Source organism: Vulpes vulpes, chromosome 10, assembly GCF_048418805.1.
Source record: "Vulpes vulpes isolate BD-2025 chromosome 10, VulVul3, whole genome shotgun sequence".
NCBI lineage: Eukaryota > Metazoa > Chordata > Mammalia > Carnivora > Canidae > Vulpes > Vulpes vulpes.
Window position 1 is genome coordinate 6,552,804 of NC_132789.1, and position 25,035 is coordinate 6,577,838.

The window sequence follows — 25,035 nt, forward strand, 5'->3', positions numbered from 1 at the left end:
AGTCCCACGTCGGGCTTCTTGCAGGGAGCCTGCTTCTCCCTCTGCCTATGTCTCTGCCTGTCTCTCTCTCTGTGTGTCTCTCATGAATGGATAAATAAAATCTTAAAAAAAAAATTGCTACTTTTGAACAGTGGAACTTTTTTGCTTTTACTAAAATTAAGAAAATAATAATAGAACAACCCACCCAACACCCCGAGTTTCTTAAAAAAGGAAAAAAAATGTAATGTCAACCCAGAAATTCAGCTTGGTATCATAATTCAGCAGAGCCACAGGGCCAGAAGGAAGAAGTTCTCACTGGGGTAAGGTTAAGGCTGCCACCCTTCCATCCTCCTGGAGCTGTGATACTGGGTCCTTGTCCTTTCCCCCACCCCTGATCATGACAAAGCTTCAGGAGAAGCAGTTTCAAATGCAAGCCAGCAGTGCCAGATCTGCCTGAGAATCTGCAGCACGGGATCACTGGAGAAATCCCTCAGGTGACTGTAGAGTCAAGATGTCTTGCTGAGCAAAGTCTTGTTTGGAGCACTCGAGTCCTGAAGGAGTCCTTGATAGATGGAAGTGAGACTGTTATTATCGTTGCTCAGCCTAGAGAGGAGGGCGGGAGCTTGAGGGCTCTGCTTCTAGCCTGCAGGGGCCGAGGCCAGCTGGGAACAGGCTAGCCAAGACTGCAGACCCCTCTCTTGGGCCCCCATGGTTGGGAGCATATGGGGGCCTGAAGGTCGCTACCTGTATTCCCCAGCCCAGCTGCCATCGGTACTGAGGCACAGCATTTGTGGCCTGGCATGTGTCTGACAATAGTTACTGCCTCTAGTAGCCCAGATGGTGTAAACAACCCATCCGTGGTATGGTATGTAACTATTTTCCATCATTGCCACATGCTGCCCATGTTGACATGAATGGGCAGGAGGAATTACTTGGGAACTTGCTGTAGTCAGAATAGCCAGTTGGGCCACAGGCAGGGCAGCAAGACTGGCCCTGTGCCATGGAGGGGACAGCTTCCAGGGCAAGCTTGGCCTACTCTTGCTGCCTCCTGCCCAAACACCGAATCCTTCACCTAGAGACCCCGGGGAGCATTCCCTTAGAGCTCCTATCAAGGAAAAGTTTGATTCTTGGCCTGAACCAGTATGTTTTTCACTGTTGGCAAGAGCTCTGTGGCCTGGCATATTTCCCTCTTTGCTTTGCCTACCAGGAAGCACATGGTTACGATTTTTATTTTATTTTTATTTTTAAAAATATTTTATTTATTTATTCATGAGAGACACACACACAGAGAGAGAGAGAGAGTGAGAGAGGCAGAGACACAGGCAAAGGGAGAAGCAGGCTCCAAGCAGGGAGCCTGATGTGGGACTCGATCCCAGGTCTCCAGGATCATGCCCTGGGCTGAAGGCAGGTGCTAAACCATTGAGCCACCCGGGCTGCCCAAGATTTTTATTTTTTACTCATTTGCTTATAGATTATCCTCAGGAGTCTTAGGATAGGGTTTCTCCTTCCATTTTGGTTTCATTCTTTCTTTACTCTTCTAGTGTTTTGTGGAGGTGAACCTACATTATAAGGTTTTTGGAAGCAGGTAGATGAACCTATATTGTAAGGTTTTTGGAGTGAGACTTGGATATGTGAAAAACTCTCATCATGTGCTTAGTGTGTGATTGGTGGGTGCAGAAGTGTCCTGTATCTGATCTCCCTGAATTGCTAACAAGGTTGGTGATGCCAGGAGGGTCAAGATCAGGCCTGGGCCTGATTCTCCTGTGCATCCTTCACATGATGGAAGTGTAGTAACAGTTTGGTGCATGTACTAGTTAGGATAAGTAATGCTAGCTGCTATAACAGTTATTATAGTCTCAACATATCCCAGTAAAGACTGTTCTCACTTCTTATAGTTGACTTGAATGCTCTGGGGGTGGCCTCCGTGTAGTGATTCGGGGCTTCAGCCTACTTTCCTGTGGTGTTTCTGCCATCTGCTGGGGTTCCCCTGGGGTCTTCCATGGGACCTAGGCTGTCAGCTGCTTGGTGAGAGAAGACCGAGGGCATTGAAGGTCATGTGGGCATTTTAGGGGCCAGGCTTGGAAGGGGTGTATGTTCCTCTACTCACAGAATGTTGGAGCTGAATGGAGAAGTCCTTTAGAGGTCAGCCTCCTCATAGGACATGTGGAAAAATGGATCCTAGAGAAGGGAACTGACCGACCCAGAGTCCATTCAACGAGAACTGTGGTCTCAATCTCACCCCTGGGTCATTCCCACAGCCCCCACACACACATCTCTGTGCTCAGCATACACATTCCTGCTCTGGACAGGATGGTTGAAACAGTTGATAGACGGCCTGGCTGCTCCATGGAGAAACCCATGGCCTTCACAGCAGCTATTGGATTTCAGTATGTGTGGGGATTTGGAGAGTAGAAAAGGAGTCTCTTTCTGAGACTTATTCAGGCACTGCTTTGTCTCCGTGACTCACCTATGAGGGCATGAAAGACCTCCATTGGCCTCACATTAGGAACAGAGATTCCCTCCAAAGCCATTAGAGAGCCTGACCACGGTGTCAGACATCCATCAGTGCAACAAAGTGCTCCCCAGCTTTAGTGGTTTAAAACATCAACCATTTTATTTGCTCACAACATGGCAGTTTCAGCAGGGCTTGGTGGGGACAGCTCATCTCTGCTCTGCTGGTGTCAGCTGGGACAGCTTGACTGGAGGTGGAAGATCCATTTCCAGGATGGCCCCACTCCCATGGTTGTAAGTCAGGGCTGGCACTTGGCTCTATCTGCTGGGGCTCTTGGCTGGGACAGTGGTTCCCCTCCGCATCACCCCTCCCCATCACTGGCTTGGGATTCTCATGGCTCAGTGATCTTACGTGGGCTTCTTCCATGGTGGCTGCTTCCCCCGCCCCAGAGTGCAAACACAGAAGTGTGCAGGCCGCCTCCTTTTCCTCCTATTTTTCATTTTTTATTGTAAAATACATATAACAAACGTTACCACTTTAGCTATTTTTAAGTGTCCAGTTCAGTGGACATTCACACTGTTGTGCAGCCTTCACCACCATCGACCTCCAGAACTCTTTCATCTTGGGGCACCTGGGTGGCTCAGTCAGTGAAGCACCTGCCTTTGGCTTTATGTCATGATCCCAGGGCCTGGGATCGAGCCCCACATCAGGCTCTCTGCTCAGCGGGGAGTCTGCTTCTCCCTCTCCCTCTCCCCCTGCTTGTGCTCTCTTCTCACCCGCTCTCTCTCAAATAAAGTCTTTAAAAAAAAAAAAAAGAACTCTTTCATCTTGCAAAACTGAGGCTATGACCCTATTACACAACAACTTCCCATTCCCCTCCTGCAGTCCCTGGTGCCCACCCTTCTTCTGCTTTCCATCCCTGTGAACAGGACTCCTGGGAGCACCTTGGATGGGTGGGATCATGTGGTATTTGTTCATTTGTGCCTGGCTTGTTTCACTCAGTGTGGTGTCCACCAGGCTCATCCATGATTGTCTCCCTCTTTAAGACTGAGCAATATGCCACTGCATGTAGGGCCCACATTTTGTTTATCCATTCATCTGTGGATGAACACTTGGGTTGCGTCCACCTTTTCCTACCATGAACTGTGCCACAATGAACACAGCAAACACCTGTTTGAGTCTCTGCCTTCAGTTCTTAGGCCTTCCTTAGAGCTTGGGTCTGAACCTGGCACAGTGGTACTTCCAGCCCATTCTGTTGGTTAACATGGGTCATGAGACAAGGCCAAGTCTCCTTGGTCCGCCATGGTAACCATGTGCCACATCCACTCTGGGAAAAGATCCTTGCAGAAGAGGCGGGTGGGCCTGCCCACAGACACCCTCCAGGACCTGGCTCCCCTGGCAGATGCCTCTGGATGGCCAGATGCCTGTGGCCTGGGCATCCAGGGCAAGGTTCTATTGGAGAACCTCAAGCCCGAGCCCAGCCATCCCCTCCCTCCCTTGCAGGAGGCTGCAGCACTCACTGTCTGTTTTGTATCGCTAATGGCTGTGCCTCTTATTATATAATCTGTTATTCTGTGCTGCACCAGGCCTTGGTTACTTGTCAAAAGTTTCTAGAAGCCAGCTGTATCAGCTCCAGGCAACTGGGGGTGCCGCCTGTCCCTCATAGTATTAGTCACTCTGTACTTAGCTAAATTTAACTTTTTATCATCCAAATGATATTTTTGTGGGCTTGGAATTTTACATAATGCTACCAACTGCTGCAGGCTAAGAATTTCTCCTTTTTGTTGTGAGCGTGTGAGTGTGTGTGCGCGCGCGTGCGTGCATGCTGGTTTTCTCCCCAGTGAACTTTTGCATGCCCAAGGGAGCATTGTTCAGTTTCTCTTCCCTGTTCTGCCTTCCCAGGTCCGGGTTTCTTCCTCCAGCTCTGCTTTGCCTTTTGCCAGCTGGGAGGAAAATTGCTTCTAACAGCTTTCTGATGGTCTTGCTAATGCTTCCTTCCTCACTTGAGGGCTCTCAACTTTGAAGGTCCTTGAGGGTTTCCCTGCTGCCTCCACAGTCTGGGATTCAGAGAAGGAAGCTCAGCTCCAGGGTAGCCCATCTGTTGAGAAAGCAGAGAGAAGATTCCGGAAGGAGGGTGGGGGAGGGGGGGAAGGGACAAGAAGTAAGAAGTCCAGTGACCCAAGGAGCTGCAGGCATGGAGCAGGGGGAGGGACCTGGCTCCCAACAGTGGGAGTGCGTGGCTGAAGGGCTAATCAGCAATGATAGCACGCTGGGCCCTTCCCCCGGGGTCTTTTGTGTTCCACCCCATAATTATGTATGGGAGGTGTTTACCTCCATTTTCCAGATGAGGAAACTGAGGATTAGGTCAGAGGGATGAGCAGCAGCAGTAGTAACCACAGCCCAACAAACACACCACAGCACTTAGCGTGGGCCGCGCATGAGCCTAGCACTGGCCCTTGGTGGCTCATTGGCCCTTGACAGTGGTCCTATGAAGTAGGTGCTGGCCTCAGCGCTCTTTTACAGATAAAGTAGCTGAGTCCTAGGGACATTAGGTTAAGCACACAGGTTAAGTTGCTGGAGGTCACCGAGCTGAGAGATGGCACAGCTTGCCACCCCTAGCCCTCCCCTTTGTCTCCTGGCCTTGTCACCTCTTCTTTCCTCAGCAGCTTTGGATGAGAGGCACACTGCACCTGTGCTGCATTTTCCAAAGCATACGAGGCTGACTCCAGCCTCATCTGGTCGCTTGGTTTCTTCCTAGTGCATGCATGCGTGTGTGCATGCGTGCGTTTGTGTGTGTGTGTGTGTGTGTGTGTTGTGTGTGTGTGTGTTTAGGTTGCCTCTGGGAGAACCAACTCAGAATTGGTATTGGCTTCTTGAAGAGAGGAGCAGTTGCTGGAGAAAGGGACAAGATGAAAACTCATGCTTACTTTGCACCCTTTTTATCTTTTCAAAAATACAGATATATTGCTTGTTTTAAGTTACTTTATTAATAGTTAAGAACTCCTAAGTATAGACCACAAAGAATTAAACACACCTGCATGCAGAAGCTTGTATGTGGATGCTCATAGCAGCTCTATTTATAATGACCCCAAAGTGGAAGCAACCCACACGGATAAATAAGATGTGGTGTGTTCATACAGTGGAATATTATTTGGCCATAAAAGGGAAGGAAGCACTGACACCTGCTAAACAACACAGATGACCCTTGAATACATGCCAGACTCAGAAGGCCTTGTGTTATGTGCCCATTTCTATGGAATGCCCAGAGTGGGCAAATCAATAGAGACAGAAGCAGGTTGGCATTTGCCAGGGACTGGGGGAGTGGGAACAGAGCGGCTAGTAATGGATATGGGTTTCTCTTTGGGGTCGAAGGAAGTGTTCTAGAAATAGAGAGTGCGGATGGCCACACAGCTGTGTGAATGTGCTAAGCACACTGAATTGTATACACTTCAGAAGGGTGACTGTATGGCATGCAGATTGTATCTCAATAAAACAAAAAACGAGGAGCCGTGCCTCCAGATGAAATCAAACGTGGTGACACCTTGGCTGAGGCCAGCAACCAGTGCGGTTTGCCGTGGTGCCCCCAGTATTCGCATCTGTCCTTCTGTGCACGCTCTCCTGCCACCTGCCTCACTGTCTCCATGTCAACGGGGGACGGAAACCACAGTGTTTAACTTCGGTTGTGCCACCCACTCGTTTGGAACTCATGCTTTCAACCAGGGCCAGCCTGAGACATGCAGACGTCTGGGCAAGCTAGTAATTTGGCACCCCACAAACCGGTATTCTTTAAGTGTTTGTTTGACATTTATTTAGTGGGGATGAGAAGAGACCGATAATCCTATTAATAGACGTTGTACAGAGAAACAGATTCACTTACTAATTCATCTGAATTAGTAAGAATTTCAGATCCCCTGAAATTAGCTAGGGATCTGAAAAATTTTCAGGAAAGCGGGTTCTGACTCCTCCAAAAGGTGGGCTTTATTTATTTGTTTTTTCCTGCCCCCCCCCCCCCCCGGAGTTTTCCACATCATTCAAGAGGTATAGTGAAGATTTCAATTTTGAAACGTAACAGAGAGGTTCTAATACTGTACCTCGACAGGTACGGTTGATGATATACTGTATCATATAACTTAGATTTGCTAGAAGGATGGAACTCACGTGATCTCACCCACCACCCCCTCCCAAAAAAGGGTAGCTCTGTGAGGTGATGATGGATATGCTAATTGACTCAATGATGGGAATCCGCTCCTGGGTGTAAAATATCCCATCGTTGTGCACTTTAGATATATCACCGTTTTGTCAATCGTATCTCAATAAAACCAGGGAGAAACGCTTATAGGCACAAACGTGTTTTGTTTTTGTTCCTGACCATCGGCGACAAATACACCAGCGTGTATTTCAGTTTCCAGTCCCTGCACCCCGTGACAGGTGTGTGTGGAATGTGCATCCAACAGCTCTCAGAAACGGCTTGGGTTGTGGTTTCTCATCTTCCCTAAGGTTGGGAGCTGGTTGGCTTTTCGGCTTTTGTGTGAGGGGTCACGGGAGGAGACTGACTCGCCTGGCAGTATCTTCCAGTTTCATCCCAGTGATGATTGGTCCCCACCTTCCTCCTCCCACCCCACCCCCCGCCAGCTCCCCCCGGGTCCCAAGAGGTTCCCTGAAGAGCAGACATGTAGCAGATCTTGCATTCACTTTTTGGACTTTAAATGCTTTTTTTTTTTTTTTAATTTTTTGCCAGAAAGATGATTTCCCCACAGTGTGCCTCTCTGTAAGGAGCTTGCGTTTTTCTCTCGCAGCCCCTGCAGATCTCATTCTGCTGGGTGTGAGTCACAGTTGACCTTCTCACCCATGGGAGGCGTCACGGTGGAGTGGAGAGGGCCCGGCCTTCAGAATCCAGCTCCCCACTGACTGGTGTGTTACCATGGCAAACCCCCTACCCTCCTGGCAGGTTTCCTCACCTCTGAAACTGGGGAGACTGACACTGACCTCACACTGGCTTTAGAGGTTTTGTGGTGGAAGCGAAGAAACAGAACGGAGAAACCACACAGAGGCAGGGCATGTGTGTGCAGTGAGATGTGGAATACAGGGGAATGTGGAGGAGAGAAGCTGGAGCCCCTCCCCAACCTTCCCCTGCATGTGCAGTGGGGGGCCTGGAACCTGGGACGGGCCCTCAAGACATTTTGTTTGTTAGGGGTCCAGCGTGTCTGTGGGGGTGTACTCGCGGCCACGGACAGGAGGGGCAGGGGCAGGTGCATGGCCAAGAGGGAGCCTCAGCCCCTGCAGGCCCAGCCCGAAGAGGACTTTGCAGAATTGGCTGAGGCTTCTCCAGAAATGTGGGCCTGCAGTGCGGTGGGTGGGCGTGTAAAAAAGCTGGTCTCCACTGCTTGCGGCCTCACCTCCCACTGCTGTGCCGTCCCCAGTTAGATTCTCTCCCTCCTCTCAACTCTTACTGCCTGTGCCCTCATTTGGCAGTTTATCACTTCTGCTATCCTGAGCCTCCCCAACATGCCCCTCACTTTACTTTTACCTTTGTCAAGACTGCTAGCCCCTTGGGGGCATAGGCTGGTGTCCCTGGAGCCACCAGATGCCTGGCCTCAGCCCTTGGTGGTGGTGGGGGGTGTGTCTCTCTGGAGCTGAGAATTGGTTCCTGAAGAGCCATGCTTCTACAGCTTTCCAGTGTGAAGTGGGGTGTGGTGGGGTGTAGTGGGAGGGTTGCTTTCTGGTCATGGTCAGGAGAAGGCTTTGGGGGCTGCTGCCCCCTCCCCGGGTTCAGTATGGGGTCTGGCAAGTGCATGAGACAAACAGGAATGTGTTGAGCTGTAAGTGTGGGTCATGGTGGGAGCCCCTGGTTCAGTGGCGGTTTTAGCAGTGCCTGTGAATTTTTCTGACGTCTTAGAGGCAGATGCACCCGGGACTCCCCAGAAATCCATTTCTCCACCTTTTCCATCAGTGTTCATCTCTGGCCTCCGGATATTTGGCGGAGGTGGGTCTCCAGTTACACACTGCCCAACCGCAGGAACTTGATAGGAAGGAGAGTGTTGTCTGTATCACACGCTGCTTGTGACCCTGCCCCGGGCACCACCAGGATGCTCCCGGCTGGTGGCCAAGGAGTCTAGGCTGCTGTTTGCCCTTCTGCAGCCTGGGCTTCTGCAGTCCCAAAGGTTGATAGGTGAAAAATCTCAGGTTTGAAGCCGAGAGCTCTGAGCTGGGTGTCTGTGCTGAGAAAGCTCATGCGTGCTTGGGGGTGTGGGTTCTGGTTCTCTTCTGAAGCAGAGTGAGCCTTGGGCAGTGTTGGGGGCATCAGCCTCGGGGACTGCATTCCAGACTGGGTTCCTTCATCCAGTGCAGACTCCAGCCCAGCATCCCCCGTCCTCACCCCTTGGCGAGCTAGATTTCCGGTCTCTGGCGCTGCTCAGGATGAGGCCGGGCCCTGTTGGTTTCCCTGCCAGGTTGCTCTGAGTGACCAAAGTGGCTGGTGTCTGTCTTACCTCCTTCCTCCCGGCTTCTCCCTGCAGGATGCTGACACGTGTGTCCTGGTCCCTGACACCCTCCTGCGTGCCTAGTGAGTCGTCCCTCCTCCTGTGGCAGGACATCGAGGGAGCCGTCTCACAGGGACCAACGGGTAAGGACAACCCACTGGCTTTGGAGTTTGGGGGTGCAGGGGCTCTCTTGCTGTTTCTTTTCCCTTAAACATCTGACTTTATCTGATTAATGGGATAGATTGTATTAATCGATCCTGCTTCTTGCAAATATTGATTGCTCTTCACTAAGTAGGTAGAACTGATGTTCTGTCTGTGGTTCCTTTAGATTCCAGATACGATACAACCTCCTTTGGTGGCCCTTGTGACTCTTTGCTATAGAGACTGCCCTGAGGGGCCCCTCTCCTCTTCCCTTGGAGTCCCTGTCCCAGCCTGGGCTCCCCATTCCCAGTAAACAGGGCAGGACAGGAGTTTCAGGACTCTTAGGCCTTGGCAGTGGTCAGTGACACGGGGAAAAAAAAAAGTGTGTGTTTTCATGTAAGCATTTCCCTGGACGAGAAACTGAGTGGGGGGCCATGGTGTGTCTGAGGTCCTCTGTGGAGTCAGTGGGGGCCTTGGTGGGACTCCTGCTGCTTAGCTCTTTCTCTCCTGCCCTGGGTCCTCCTGGGCTACTTGTCCATCCCATCCCATTTCCTGCCCCCGTGTCTCTGGCACAGGCCTCACCCTGTCCCCTTCTTGTCATGCCAAGGCCTTTGGTGGGTAGAGTAGGTAAAGCGGTATTGCCTTTTCTTATTCTAAACCCCCAACCAACCCCTCTCACTGGACCCCACTCAGCTAGTCTGAACATTGGGGATAAGGAGGATAGATGTTCCATCTGGAGAAACTAACCTAATGGGGGGAAGAGGCTGGTGGTAGCATTAGTGTTTCTAAACATGCTGCGAACACACTGGCTCTGCTAAGTGCACAGGATCCATTATGATCCCATTTTACACAAGAAAGCTGAGGCTCAGAGGTGGCAAGTGTCTGGCCCAAGGTCACACAGCTAGTCAGTGTGAGCTTGGGATTGGACCCCAAGTCTGAACTCTGAAGCACATGGCATGATGTTCCAAATATGGCCCTGGCTTTCCCAAAGGAAGGGTCCAGGCCCCGCCCTCCCTTGCCTCCTGGCTCCGGGTCAGCCCCTGGCCTCCTCTTGGCCTCCCTTCCTTGCTGGGGAACCACATGGCAGACAAGGTCTCAGCCGGGTGCCCCCCCCCCCCCCCCCGTGTTTCCATGTTGGCACTGCGGGCTGTTTTCTCTATAATTGCTCATTCTTTTCAGTTGCTGTAAAAAGGCCTCCAAGTGCTAAGAAGAGAGAGTGCTCTGTTGTATTTTTGTTTTGTTGTCTTGTTTTAATTCACTCTCGGAGAGGCTCAGAGTCTCAGCTGCTGGGGTGGGCATGGGGGAAGGCTGGTATGGAACGCAGGCCTGCCCTTGAGCCTCCCTGAGGGCTGGTGAGGTTGCCCCCTGTCCTGCTGGCCACAGGGGCCCTGGGGAGCACTTCTCTGCCCACCAGACCTGAGTTCTGATAGCAGTTCCTTTGCTTCCTGTTTCCTTTTCTACCAGAAGGCAGTTTTTTTCCTTCCTAACAACAGCATTCCCCAGTTAGGTGGTTTTCGAGATGGTGGCCTTGTGGCCACTTTATCTGGGGGGTCCCTAGTTAACCCCAGTTGTGCTCAGAATTCCTCTGCTTTACTCATTTATCCAGTGAATATGTACTGCGTCCTGAGGCTGAACCAGGTACGGATCTGGGTGCCAGACACACAGAACAGACAGGAGTCCCACCCACCTGACTTTCTACCCAGGTGTGGCCAGATCGCCCACCCTCCAGTCTCACCTCTGTGCTTGGCAGGGGGGAAGATCATGGTTGCCCCCCACCCTCCTCTGAGCTCCACCTGGGAGTTTGTGGCTCTGGCGGGCATTGGGCATCAGGACTGCTGGGCCCTGGCTGGCCTGCATGTGGAGGGGTTGGGGAAAGGCAACCCCTCCCCACCGAGAATGTGAAGTCCCCCCGCCCCCAACCTCATCTCGGCGGGGGGGGGGGGGGGGGGGGGGGGGGGTGAGGAAGGAAAGGGCTAAGGAGTAGGGTCTATTTTTAGAGGAGCTCCTTGTTCCAAAGGAACAGGATCCCTTTCATCCAGGAAGTGGGGGTGGGGTGGGCGCAGGGCAGGGGGCAGCCTGGCTATGGTCTGCATCTGCTTGGCTTGGGCTCAGGGCCACCCGCAGAGAGGGTCTGCCTGAAAGAGGGGGGCCCCAACCAGGGTGGAAGATAAAGATGTTCACTATTGTGATCCAGTGCGCAGAGCTGCTAGCATTTACCATGAGCCTCCAGCCGAGCCTCGGAGGGGAGGGTATGCAGGCAGAGGCTCAGGGTCCTGGCTTCCTTCCTGACTCCCCTGCTCTCTCAGGGAGGGGCGCTTCCTGCCATTGTCTCTGTGAGGCCTCAGCAAGGTCACTATCTCCTGAGGAGGAAGAGAATTGATGCCTCCGGCAGGACCTCAGCCCTCAACCCCCGGCAGTGCTGACACACACTTTCCGACCCTACTGCGCATGCCGGCCTCCCAGCCTCCCCTTGGCCCAGAGTGGAGGCCGTGGCCCGGCGTGGGCCTCTCTCCCTCACCTGCGCAGGCACCCCAACCTCCGAGGGCAGAGCGGCATACGTCCCTCCGGGGGCTGGTCGGGAGGATGGGCACATTGGGCATATCCGAGGCTGTGCTCCTGAGCATGGAGAGGCCCAGGCTCACTGTCTGGAGGCAGGGCTACAGCAGAGACACCGCCCACTTGCCACATTCCCTCGCTGTCCCCTACAGTGTTTGGGAGGGAGCTGGGCGGGATCTGAGTCCCCCTCCTGTCCCCTCCTGACTTCCCCAGCCAGTGATTCTTTTTTTCCTGTGATGCTTTGACATGCAGCCGGCCCTGCCAGGACCTGGGCTGGTGGCCTGTGGAGGGGCTCTCCCCGCCCACATACAGAGTGTCCTGCTGGATTCTGGCTCTCCAGCCTCTGTCCTTCCGCATCTCAGGGGCCTCCAGGTGCCCATTCCCTGACTTTGCCTGTTGACTTAGGTTACGCACGTCTTCCTGAGAGCATACTTTATTTTCATCCGGGTGGCAGAAGTGCATTCCAATGGCTTTGTTTCTGGTGCCTGCTCCTGGTCACCTGTTGGGGTTCACACAGGTGCATCATGGCTCTCTGAGAGCCAGGCTTGAGTACACTCAGCTCACACAGTCCGGGATTAGCAGGGCGGGGGAGGCTGGCTCAGCCTCCCTACGGCCACACAAGGCCATGCGAGGCCAGTGGCTCTGTCTCACCCACTGCTGTCCCGGCTGGGGCTCCCCTAGAGCTCTGCCCACAGGTCCTCCTTTCTGGCTGCCTCCTGCTCCCTCTTTCCCCATCTCTGCCTTCCCTCTGTTCTGAGGGAGAGCGCACTGCTGGAGTCTCTTGTACGTCCCCACGGGTGATGTCCAGTGCACGAACAGAGGCCATGTTTATAACCCCATCTTGCCTAGCAAGGAAGCATCTGGAAGCACTTGCTTATGACCTAACACTCAGATCTCCCAGGACCAGGTCCAGTCAGTGTTCTCTGGGTCGTTGTTCTCCACACACTTCCTGAGCATCACACCTGCCTAGAAAAATCACTTTGATCCCTGGAGACGGTGTCCAGAGCTTGGGATTCTCAGGACAGAGATGATCATCCTAAGATGATGCCATTCAGCTGGAGATTATATGACCCCAGACTGTTCATTTTAACAGCATGATCCAACCTGCAGATGATCAAAATATATTCATTCAATACACTGTATTCAATGTATTCATTCCATATTCATTGAGTACCCACTATTCTGGGAGCTGGGTATAAAAGAGTGAAAAAACATTTAAAATCCTGGCCCTTCTGGACTTACTGTCTAGTATGGGTAGACATACAATAAACAAAGACTGTCAGATGGGGATTAATGCTAAAAAAATAAATAAGAAGGCCTCTTAGGTTGAGACAGTTAAGCAAAGGCCTGAAGGAGGGGAAGGAGAGAGCCAGGAGGTTATCCTGAGGAGGAGCCTGTAGGTAGAGGAGACAGCCTGTGCAAAGGCCCTGAGGCAGGAGCTTGTCTAAGATGTTCTAGAAACTGGAGGGAAGGAGGGAGGGGAAGAAGCAGGGAAAGGGGCTGGAGAAGTAATGAAAGCCCACATCTAGCAGGGCCATGCAAGTCTTGTTGAGACTTTGACCCTGAGCTAGACACAGTGATCCTGAGGAGTTTGAGCAAAGGAGGGCCAGGATCCCACTCAACTTTAGAAGGATGGTTTCTGGCTACTGTGCTGAGAAGGGACTGGATGGGGTTGAGGGAGGAAGTGGGGAGACCAACAGGGAGATGGTTTTAATGGCCTGAGGTGGGTGTTGGACGCTGGGCCAGCACGGCAGCGGCAGGGGTAGAGGGAGTGAGGGAGGTGGGCTCCAGGCATGTTTTAAAGGTAGAGCCTAAAGGGATCACTAGGAACCAGGAGTTCCTAGAATACAGGTTCTCACAGACTTGGAAGGACTCAGGATGTCAGCCTTTTCATTTAACCTATGGGGAAACTAAGCCCATAAGGGAAGTTCTTACCCAAAGTCACATGGCAAGCTGGTGAGCAGCAGAGCCAAGACCTGGATTTCCAGCCCCATGTCCAGGTGTTTTTGTAGCTGAACTGACAGACAGCTCTGGGCGGGGGATGTGCAGGGATTTGTGGGCTGAGGGCTCAGGGAAGAAGGACTGGCTCCAGACATGGTAGCGGAGTATGGGATGCTGGCAGACTCCACTGGGCAGGAATTTGGGGATTTGTAAGCTGACAGTCCTGGGTGCACTGACTGGGCCTTCATGTGCTCTCTCTGGGCCAGTGTTTTGACTTCAGTTGGGCAGGGGTCTTGATGGCCACGTCTGAGCTCTGGGGTAGGTCAATGTTCCCACGCATTTCATTGAAGACTTCATTGAGTTTCTGCCAAGTGCCAGGCCAGAGATAAAATGTGCTTGCTCTTGGGGAGCTAATAGTTCAGGGGAGACAGACAAGTGAACCCAGATACCCTTGTGACATGCCCAGGGGATCAAAGGTCAGGCACTGAACAGCCTCTGCACCCTCCAGAATGCCCCAGGGAACACAAGCCAGGGGCCATCCACATGGCACTGGGGGTCTGGTTAAATCCCTAGTCCATCTTTTATAGTACTGGAGGCCTGGAGGGTTGGCAGGGGCTGGGATCTCACTGCTCTACTACAGCTGTCACCTAGAACAGATTTTTTTTGAACTGTGAGTCACCTTGATTGTACTCATCCTGACCTTGACTGTACTCACTGGGAGGCAACCTTGCATGGCCTTGCAGGAACTTCCCGTGTGTTTATTTCTTTTTCTTTTTCTTTTTCTTTTTCTTTTTCTTTTTCTTTTTCTTTTTCTTTTTCTTTTTCTTTTTCTTTTTCTTTTTCTTTTTCTTTTTCTTTTTTCTTTTCTTTTCTTTTCTTTTCTTTTCTTTTCTTTCTTTTCTTTTCTTTTCTTTCTTTTCTTTTCTTTTCTTTTCTTTTCTTTTCTTTTCTTTTCCTTACCTTTTCTTTTTTTCTTTTCTTTTTTTCTTTCCTTTCTTGTACTTATTTATTTATGATAAACACAGAGAGAGAGAGAGAGGCAGAAACATAGGCAGAGTAGCAGGCTCCATGCAGGGAGCCCGATATGGGTCTTAATCCCAGGACTCCAGGATCATGCCCTGGGCTGAAGGCAGACATCAACTGCTGAGCCACCCAGGCATTCCTTCCTGCGTGTTTCTTTTTGAGTGGAGAATGGGCTGGTGACATTGTTTTTACTTTGCCAGTCTGCTCTAATGACCGGCTTTAAGTCACTTGTGACCTTCCCGATACAGAACAAGGCTTGTCAGGTTCCCAGCTCTGCATGGGACCATTGGGTGTGGACTTTAGACTCCTCAGTGCAAAGGTTGCTGGGGAAGGTAAAGAGATTTTGTCGTGGCTGTCCTTGGAGAAGCTGAACCTATTAAGGCCAAAGAGGGGAAATCCAGTTTGATTTTTCTGTCAGCCTTTTCACTTGACCTGTCCCCGTCACAATAAATGTATGACTGGGGAATGACAACTTGGAAATTGATTCCATTGATTGACTTCCGGCTGTCTCCAGAAACGGAGATGGTGCTTTGGTTAGTGCCCTGGGACCACAGGTGACCATGGGGCAGGAACACGGCATCCAGGTGGGAGATCCACCGGATGCTGAAGAGAGGTGTGAGGCCCGTTGGGCTGGGTGTCCAGCCAGCTTCTGTCCTTTGATTGGTGTCTTCCTCCGAGGCTAGAGGAGGTGGACAGCAAAGAAACCCAGGCACATGCTCTTGAGTGCCTTCCTTCCCTACTGTGGGCTGCAGCCTGTCCCTTGGTCTGCCCGGCCTGGGCTGCAGCCGGACACAGCATGCCTGGGGAGCTCCTAGCAGTCCTGCGGTGCTTCTCATGGTCAGATCCCTTCTCCAGGATGAGTGGGGGTGGGTGCAGTTCGCACACGCTGCTGGTGGGTTTCGGGATTCGCACCTCCCCTCTGGGCTCAGTCTCCCTGGCAGAAGGGGGTTTGTAGGCTTGTTCTCACCCAGCAGTTTTCTAGGCCAGATGGGAGGCACGGCCTTAGGTTGGGCCATCATTTAACGTGTATTAAGCACCTTCTGTATGCCCGAGCTGTGCTGTGTGCTAGAGCAAAAATAGATCTGAGTTGTGCTTAGGGGCTTGGAAGGAGAGCCATGGCCCCCCTCTTCCTTCTAGTGGAGCTGTGCCTTCTCTGGGTCTTCTTCAAGTTACAAATACTCTTGGGAAACACGGCGCACTCACTTCCTGCTACTTTACCCTAAGTTTATTAAATGGAACCAAGTGGGTGAGGTAAGGATGAGACGAGATGGCATCACAGCAGGAAGGGCATCTCTGACATCATGGGTTGCCTCAGGGCCAGCCCACCTCATGACTTATGCTTTTCTCCTGCTGCAAGGGGACATCTGAGGGCAGGGGCATGTTTTCTTTAACCACTAAAGCATCTTGCAAAGATGGCCTGGATTTGAAAAGACTGACCAGAGGAAAGAGAGCAAATGAGAAAACCAGTATAGAGCGTCTCACACGGTGGCTGGCACTTAGTAGGTGCTCAATTAATCAACATCCTTTGCCTAACACAAACAATCTGAGCTAATCACAGATCCCAAGGCTTGTAGTTGCCTGGGGACAATGGCTGTGCCCCTAGTTGGCAGAGCTCCCTGATGCATGTCTGTGTGGGGTTCAGGACACACAAGCGAATGGTTCCTTCTGTCCCTGAGGCCAGAAAAGGCTTCTGGAACTGGAGACCCTGGAACTGTCCCAGGGGAGGCGGCCCATGTCCTCTCTCCTACAAAAGAATGGCACCTGCCGTGCTGGCTCCTAAGTCCATGTGTGACATAGGAAGCTGGAGACAGGTCTGGCTTGGAGAAGTGGCAAGCCAGCAGAATGCCATAGTGTGGTGACCACGGCTGCCCAGCCGGTCCCTCCTGCCACAGGCAGAAGGGACTCCCCTTGCTCTGTCTCCCCGAGTACCCTGAGCTTGCACACCTCTGCTTTTGCACAGCTTGGTGATTTTTTAGCAACTTTCCCGATATATAATTTCTATAGCATACAATTCACCCATTTAAAGTATACAATTCAATGTTATTTCATATATTCACAGACTTATGCAACCATCAGAAAATTTTTAGAACATCTTTATCACTCCAAAAAGAAACCCATACCCTTGGCTTTCACTCCCCTCCCACACCCCTGGCAAACACTAATCTGTTTTCTGTCCCTGTGGACTCGCCTGTTCTGGACATTTCATGTCCTGGAATCAAACATGGTGTGGCCTTTAGTGACCGGCTACTTTCACTCTGGATCATGTTTTCAGGGTTCATCCATGTCGTGGCAGGTGTCAATGCTTTACTGTTTTTTTGGCTGAGTACCAGCTGTTGCGTGGATAGGCACGTTTTGGTGATCCACTCATCAGTTGATAGATATTTACATTTTCTCCCCACCACAGTAGGTGGGTCTTTCTTTCTTTCTTTCTTTTCTTTCTTTTTCTTTTCTTTTTTTTCTATCATGAATAATGTCGTTGTGAATGTTCATATACAAGTTTTTGTGTGGATTTCTGTTTCATTCCTCCTGGATATGTATCCAGGAGTGGAATCACTGGGTCTTATGGTAACTGTCTCTAACATTTTGAGGAACTGCCAGACTTTTACAAAGTGACTGTCCCATTTTACAGTGCATATTTTTTATTTTTTAAATAATGATAGACATGGAGAGTCAGGTATTGACTCCAGAGCAAAGGGCTGTGTTCAGATCCTGGCTGCTAGTCAGGGCAGGTCCCTTCACCTCTCTAAGATTCAGTTTACCCATCTGTAAGATGGGAGCAATAGTAGTGCCTACTGCATGTTGCCCTGGGAAGTAGACAAGTGACTTCTGTATGGTGCTCAGTAAGGGTTGTGTCTCTGTTAGCTGTTATAATGATTTTTCCCTAGATTGTGATTGCTGGGAACACAGTAGGTACTAGGCACATAGTAGGTGCTCTGTCAGGGATGTTTTCAAGGATACAGAATTTGCATCTGTATCCCCTTTTCTCTTCTGACCACCCCTGGGAAAAGCCCTCCCTCGGCTGTCACTGTCTTTTTTTTTTTTTTAAGATATTATTCATTCATTCATGAGACACAGAGAGAGAGAGAGAGAGAGGCAGAGACACAGGCAGAGGGAGAAGCAGGCTCCATGCAGGGAGCCTGACGTGGGACTTGATCTTAGGATTCCAGTATCATGCCCTGGACTGAAGGCAGGCGCTAAATACGCTGAGCCACCCTGGGATCCCTGGCTGTCACTGTCTTATACCCAGGGAATCTCTTTGTTCACCTGGAGGGGCCAGCGTAGGGCAGCACGGCTGTTATGAGTGGGCCCTGGAGCAGCTGCAGCTCTAAGAGGCATTGAGCTCAGGCACCCAGGGAGCACTTGAAGTCAGGACTTCAGATTCAGGAGTGGTTTGGGCATTCAGAAACAGCTGTTCTGGGGAGACAAGATGCAACCCCATGATAGTGGCCCCTGTTCTTCTCTGTGCCCCAGCTCCTGCTCTGAGATCCACCACTAGGAAGGAGACCAAATCCCCACCAGGAGTCCCATGGACAGTCAGCCCAGTGCTTGGAAAGCATCCTCGGAGGCCCCAGTGCTGCAGATGTGCCTGGAGTCCCTAGGCCTCACCAGTCCCCCAGTGCAGAGCAGGGCCTACTCCCTCACCCCGTTGGAGCCCTGACAGAACAGAAGCTCCTCAGCCACTGACACAGCCCAGCACCTGCCCAGACAGAGGCAGCATCAGAGAGTACCTGGGCCTGTCGTTTGCCTCAGTTGCCAAAGGGAGTCCTGGTATGGGATTCCCATTCTTTTCTGTTTTTTGTTTTAAGATTTTATTTATTCGAGGAATCCCTGGGTGGCTCAGCAGGTTAGCACCTGCCTTCGGCCCAGGGCTAGATCCTGGAGACCAGGGGATCAAATCTCGCATCAGGCTCCCTGCATGGAGCCTGCTTCTCCCTCTGCCTGTGTCTTTGCCTCTCTCTCTCTGTCTCTCATGAATAAATAAATAAATAAAAATCTTTAAAAAAAAAGATTTTATTTATTCATGAGAGAGAGAGAGAGAGAGAGAGGCAGAAACACAGGCAGAGGGAGGGGAAGCAGGCTCCATGCAGGGAGCCTGACGTGGGACTCGATCCTAGGATGCTGGGATCACACCCTGGGCCTAAGGCAGACGCTCAACCACTGAGCCACCCAGGCGTTCCTGGGGTTCCCATTCTTTAAAAAGCTTTTTTTAAGGGCAGGGTAAAGGCAGTTAGGCCCTGCAAAGGTCCAGGCAACACAGAGTTGAGGCAAACCTCATCTTAAATCCGACTCCATCACCAGTTGTCTTGAGCAGGGGTTCAAAGCTTCACGTCTTCATCTGTGAAATGGACAGTTTGTGACATCTACCCTGCCTGGTGACTACAGTTAAATGGGATTATGTGTAGGGTACTCCCAGGAGAGCATCTGGCACTGTGTGGTCACCCCACAAATGAGGATTCTTTCCCTTCTTATAGGGAGGTGCTCCTGAGGGAACAGGGCCCTGGGCTCTCCTGGGGAGACCCAGAATGGGCCAGAGCTCCTGGGAAGGAGGGATGGCTGGTCAGACAAAAGTCAGGACCAGGGGATAATGATCCAGGTAGGGAGGAGGTGTCAGAGGTCAGCTCAGAGTCCCTGTCAGAGGACACCCTGCTCAGGCCATAGGCAGAGCCCGTGAGTCTCCTCATTCCCATGTGCTCCCAAGATCTGTGATAGGGCCCAGCCCTCTTCTTAGCCTGATTTCACCTCCCCACCCTTGACCCTGCACTCCTGCCACTGATACTTCTTGCCATTCCCCAGACATATCCTGCCCTTTGAATGCTAAAGCCACTGGCTCATGCTGTTCCCTGTGCCCTAACCCCTTCTCTCCTGGTAAACTCCTATGCATCCTTCAAAACCCAACCGAAATGCCCCCTCTTCTATGAAATCCTGCCCATCAGGCAGTCAACTGGTGCCTTCTCTCTCCTCCAGCTGTGTTCTGTGCCTTCCTCCATTAATACACCAGGTTCTCCAGTAAGAGCCTGTCCCCCTCTCTCAGACGATCAGTTCTTCCAGAACACTGAAACTGAGGAGCAGGAAAGGCCCCCTGTTTCCCCCAACTGTACTGCTGCTGCTTCTCCCATTAGCCAGGTTGTCTCTGCATTGTCCTCCCTTCCAGGAGGGGGGCATGTGGCTGGGGAAGCAGGAGACCGTGTATACCCTTCCACTGTGAGCTGTGCCCTGTGTTCAGGTATGTGTGCACGGGGGAGGATGGGAGGGTATATCCCTGCAACCTTGGAGTGTGGGTGACCTGCTTTTTTTGAGTGTGTGTCCAGGAACCAGCAGAGTCCTCGTGCCTGCTCCCTCTGAGTCTCCATTCTGTCTCTGAGCTGATTAACGTGCTAACGTCCGTCAGGAGATCACATCACTTTTGTATGGTTTTGGACTCGTCTGCTGCACCACTACAGAGGGCTGTGGCTGGCAGGGAGAGAGGGATTATGTTGTCCCCATCTGGCTTCAGCTGCCTTGCCGGGCCCATCCAGCTGTTCCCCATTACCAAGCAGCAGATGTGGGGGGCGAGGTCAGCCCAGGAGCTGGGGACCTGCCCATCATTTTCACGTGAATGTCTTCGAGGCTATTTCTGGCCTCGCCATTATCCCAACGGCTTCGGAGGATAAATATAGATGCAAATTGAAAAGCCCCAGTGGCAGGCAGGCAGGCAGGCAGGCGGTACGTACTGGAGAGTGCGGACGGGGTGCTTGGCTATAAATAAGTCTGTTAGAACACCTCCCCAGCCACGCAGCCACCAGCCGTGTGTGGAAAGACAGATTTCCTTGCCGACTCCCTCCCAGAGCCCACGTGTGCCTGGGGGCCCAGGCAGTGGAAGAGGGAGGAGGGAGGATACCGGTCTGTTAGGCCCTTGCACAGAAGGATTGGCTTCTGGAAGTAGCAGCCCTCTATCCCTCCCTAGAGTAGTTTATAAAGGGGAATGGCCAATGGCCCCAGCGGGAGTCCCAGGGCGACTACATGGAGGCACAGTGTTGTGCTAAGAACCGTGGCCCCACTCAGCATCCTCAGCCTCAGGGAAATCTCCCTTCCCAAGGCCTGGCTCCTGCTGCCAAGCGGCCCACCGACACAGGCTAGGGCCAACTGGTTCCGGGGCCCAAGGGGCAGCATGGCTTTCTCAAGCCTTAAGCCTGTCTTCACTTCTGCTTCCTCCCTGCTTGGATCCATCCTCCTGACAAGAGCACAGCTGTTTATCTTCTGGTTCTCAGGTCCTCACCACTTGGCCAAGGGAATGACCCGTGTGTAGGCCAGAGATGCAGAGGAGGGGTCCAGATGCTCCCCGTCCCTTCCCCTCCTCACTGCAGTTGTCCTGCCCATTTCCCGCTGCCTCTTCCTGGGCTGGAGCAGGCACCTGGCTGGCAGTGAGCGAGGAACAGGACATGGGCCCAAGAGACACTTCCCCAAATGGGGATAGAAGTCAGTGAGCTGGGCAAGAATCCTGTGAGCTCCCTGTGAATTAAGTATTGTCATCACTGAGCTGGGCACAGGCAAAGCCAGCGCAGGGAGAAGTCACACCTAGCGAAGGCCAGTGCATAAGGCCAGTGCATAAGCGCCGCCGAGCATACCTGCCACCTGCAGATGGGGAGTGGGCAGCTGCTGCATAGGGCTGCTGGTCCTGTGGAGGAGGGGTCTGTGGCCCGCCCTACGTTATCCTAGAGCCGGCAGCCTGTGTGCAGATCAGCGTTAACCCTGAGTGTGGGCTGGGAGCTGAGATGAATCGGGTCTGGCCCCCACTCTTGGGAGCTGATCGGCCCCTGGAAAGGACAGAGTCTGTAGGGCTTATGGTGCCCATGATACCTTGCCTGTGGGGAGAGGCAAGGAGCCTGGGGAGGAAGGTCTGGGGCCGGGCCCTTGAGTTCACCCTGTGCAAACAATGCCTAGTTCACCCAACAGCCGGGGTGGGGTTGGTGTAGGCGGGGAGGGCCTTCCTTGCAGAGGGAACACCCTGCCCAAAGGCATGGAGGAGGCACCGTGGGTTCCACTATGAGTCTGGTTAATGGGGTGCGTGGGGGGTCATGCGCTGGCTGGGAGTGTGGATATCCTCTTGAGAGCCTAGGGAGAGCCCGGAGAGGCCTTCACAGGAATGTCACGCTCTGATGTGGGTATTAGAAAAGGCTTCATCTGGCTTCATGTGGATGACAGGTTGGAGGCGGGGGGAGGAGGGGGCAGGCTGATGGCAACATCACGATGTCGAATGCATACCTGAATTTTTTTTTTTTTTAACTGAGCCTGCAAAACCAGGACGTAGGCATGTGGGTGCATGCCCGGATTTCTCAAGATGGCAGTGCTGAGCTGCTGTCGGCCGGCACCAGTGCAATGCCACCATTGGCTCCCCTTGTCACTGGAGGGGTGACTTTGTGCAGCAGGCTTGGGCACCGGCAGAGCCTGGGTCTGGAGCCAAGATAACTGACTCGCACAGGGGTCAGCGCATGACCTGGGGTTCTCTCTCACCCTGGATCTGCTGGCTGTAAAGAGAGGTTGGTGTGTGGCCCTCAGCATCCCCCCCCACCCGCTACTTTTGCCTTCTCACCCAAGTGCTCAGTGAGTCCTAGCACCCCCAAAAAGAAACGACTCTACATGTGTTGTTTGACAGAAAGATAAACATGTTTGCTTAAGCGAGCCGCAGGACCTAGAAGTTAATCTGGTCATGTAAATATTTTTATGTGTCTGTGATTCTGCGAGTGTATATTGATAGAAGACAGGAGAGTTTGTGTAGTCCCGACCTTACCTTTGGGGAGAGGGTGTGATGTTTGCTACCAAGTGGGTGAGTCAGAGGCCCCCTGCTGCCCTGGAGCCCTGGCGTCTGCAGGGACTGAGAGCATCAGAGCCAGGCGGCTCCTGAGGCCACACAGGCCCGTCTTTTATTTTTCTGACAGGGCATGGAAGGAAATTGTTTCTCCACTCAGCAACACTTTAAAAAAATTTTTTTTTAATTTATTCATTTGAGAGAGAGAGAGAGCGAGAGAGCACAAGCAGGGGGAGAGGCAGAGGCAGAGGCAGAGGCAGAGGGAGAAGTAGACTCCCCACTGAGCAGGGAGCCTGACGTGGGGCTTGAGCCCAGGACCTGGAGATCATGACCTGAGCCAAAGGCAGACGCCCAACCATCTGAGCCACACAGGCGCCCCAACACTTTTTTTTTAAAAGGTTTTATTTATTTATTTGAGAGAGAGAGAGAGAGAGAGAGGCAGAGACACAGGCAGAGGGAGTAGCAGGCTCCACGCAGGGAGCCTGACATGGGACTCAATCCCGGGTCTACAGGATCACGCCCTGGGCTGAAGGCACGCTAAACCCCTGAGCCACCCGGGCTGCCCCCCCCCCTTTTTTCTTTTTTAAGATTTATTTATTTGAGAGAGAGAGAGAGAGAGAATGAGTGGAATGAAGGGCAGAGGGAGACAGAATCTCAAGTAGACTCCAAGCTGAACACAGAGCCTGACATGGGGCTCGATTCCACGACTCCAAGATCATGACCTGAGCGGAAACAAAGAGTTGGACACTCAACCAACTGTGCCACCCAGGCGCCCTTCAGCAGCACTTCTGACACCATGTGTGTGGGTTTTCCACACTGAGCAATTCTCCGCTGACCTGTGGACACCAACTGGGTATCCCGTGTGTCAGTTCAGTTCTCACCCTGGCTACCTCGAGTTGGTACAGACCCCACAGGTTAAGTCAGACCCACAGATGCCTTCCATTTCAGATGCCAATCTGGAGTGGTGGGTCCTAGGTTACTCACCCTTCTGGACAACATGGCTACAAAGTTGGGGTTCCCACACATCCCTCCCTCCTCCTCAGGTTTGATTAAGTTGCTAGAATGGTTCACAGAACTCAGAAAACATTTGCTGATGTTTGTCGGTTTATTGTAAAGGGTGTGATAAAGAATACAGGTGAACAGCCAGATGCAGAGGTGTGCAGGGTGAGGTCTGAAGGATCTCAAGTGCAGGAGGTTCTGTCCTATGGACTTTGGAGAATGCCACCCTCCCGGATGCATACGTCAGCCTGGAGGCTCTCTGAGCCCTGCTGTTTAGGGGGGTTTTTGTGCACAGATGATTCAATCATTGCCACTGTGATTAGTTCAGTCTCCAGCCCCTTCTCCCCTCCTGGGGTTGGGGAGCTCAGCCTCTCGCTCATTAGCGTACAAAAGACACTCTTATCATTCAGGAAATCACAAGAGTTTTAGGAGCTCTGTGTCCAGAAAAGGAAGTTAAGACCAAATATATATTTTTTATTATATCGGAAGGTCATGGGGAAACTGATCCCTGAGGAGGCTGGGTGTGGAGACGTGTTCAGAGGCACACAAGGGGCTCAGAACAGAGCCTACTCTTTCCCAGGGCCACACCCAGATCCGCTAGGTCCCTTCTGGGGTCTATCCTGGCACCTGTGGAAGGCGTTTCCTTCCTGGCCAGGAAGATGGAAAGCTGAAGGCACTTGCTTGGCCCTCGAGGCCGCCCACAGGTGTTCTTGTACCTCTCTGTCCTGCCTTGTTCCCTGTCCTGTCCAACTATCGCTGGTGGACCTGGCTCAGCCCTGCTCCCTCACCTACCTGCCTTCCCTCTGGTCTCTTGAGCTAAGCAGGACAGGTGGTCTGTGCCCACCTCACATGGTCTGGAAAGCATGTCTGTGCGGGGTGGAGGTCCATCCTGAGTCTTCGAGGCAATGCATGTGGATTCTTCTGTTAGGTGCTGTAACCCTCTGAGCCTTGTCAGTCAGACTCTGCAAAATAGGAATTATAAAATGTCACCTCCTAGGGCCTGAGGGAGGATGAAATAAAATGAGTTGAGGCAGGCCAGCTTACGCACGTTGATTGCCTTACTTGCTTGTTTCACTGACCTTCAAAGGAGATGCTAGCAAAGTGAAGCTTGGGGATGGGAGGGGGGCTCTCAGAGAGGCCTAACTGGCTTCCTCTCTGCTCCTGGCCCTCACACGCCCTACAGCTCCATCCCCCTAGCTGGTCACCTGAGCTGAGGCTGCCCCTGTGAAATGTGGGCCCCTGAAATGTAGGGCCCACTCGCCTTCACACGGTCACCCTGTCTGCACTGGCCCAGCCACAGCCTCAGACCCTAGCCTGCAGTGATCTCCTTCTCAGGTCCTAGGCTTTGTCCTTGACGTGACAGGGGGTGCTGATGGGATCCGGCTCTGCCTCTGCAAACTCCAGATTCCTCACCATGGACCCTGGTCTTCTCTGGCCACTGTCCTCCACCATGGGATTCTCAGACACCCAGTGCTGGCAGTGGGGGTGCTGGTCTGGGGTGGTGGCCCCCAGCCCAAGAATAACATACACTTTGGCTCCTCTCGCATGACGTGTCATCATTGCTGTCCCATTGCCACTGTTGTTTTAGCCAAAGTGTGATCTTGAGGCACCACCATCTGTAGTCAGCCCCTGTTCACCCATAAACCAACTGGAGGTTGATGTGTTGATGCCTTTGGCCT

General features: G+C 52.3%; 1 protein-coding gene across 19 annotated transcripts in view; it reads left to right on the plus strand.

Moving 5' to 3' along the window:
• PITPNM2 (phosphatidylinositol transfer protein membrane associated 2) overlaps positions 1–25,035 on the plus strand; it is a 139,043-nt gene that overhangs the window by 21,800 nt on the left and 92,208 nt on the right. For all 19 annotated transcript variants that reach the window (XR_011995011.1, XR_011995014.1, XR_011995013.1 and 16 more), the window contains exon 2: positions 8,947–9,053. The gene's annotated coding sequence lies outside the window, so the exon portion shown is untranslated. The remainder of the gene's footprint in view (positions 1–8,946; positions 9,054–25,035) is intronic.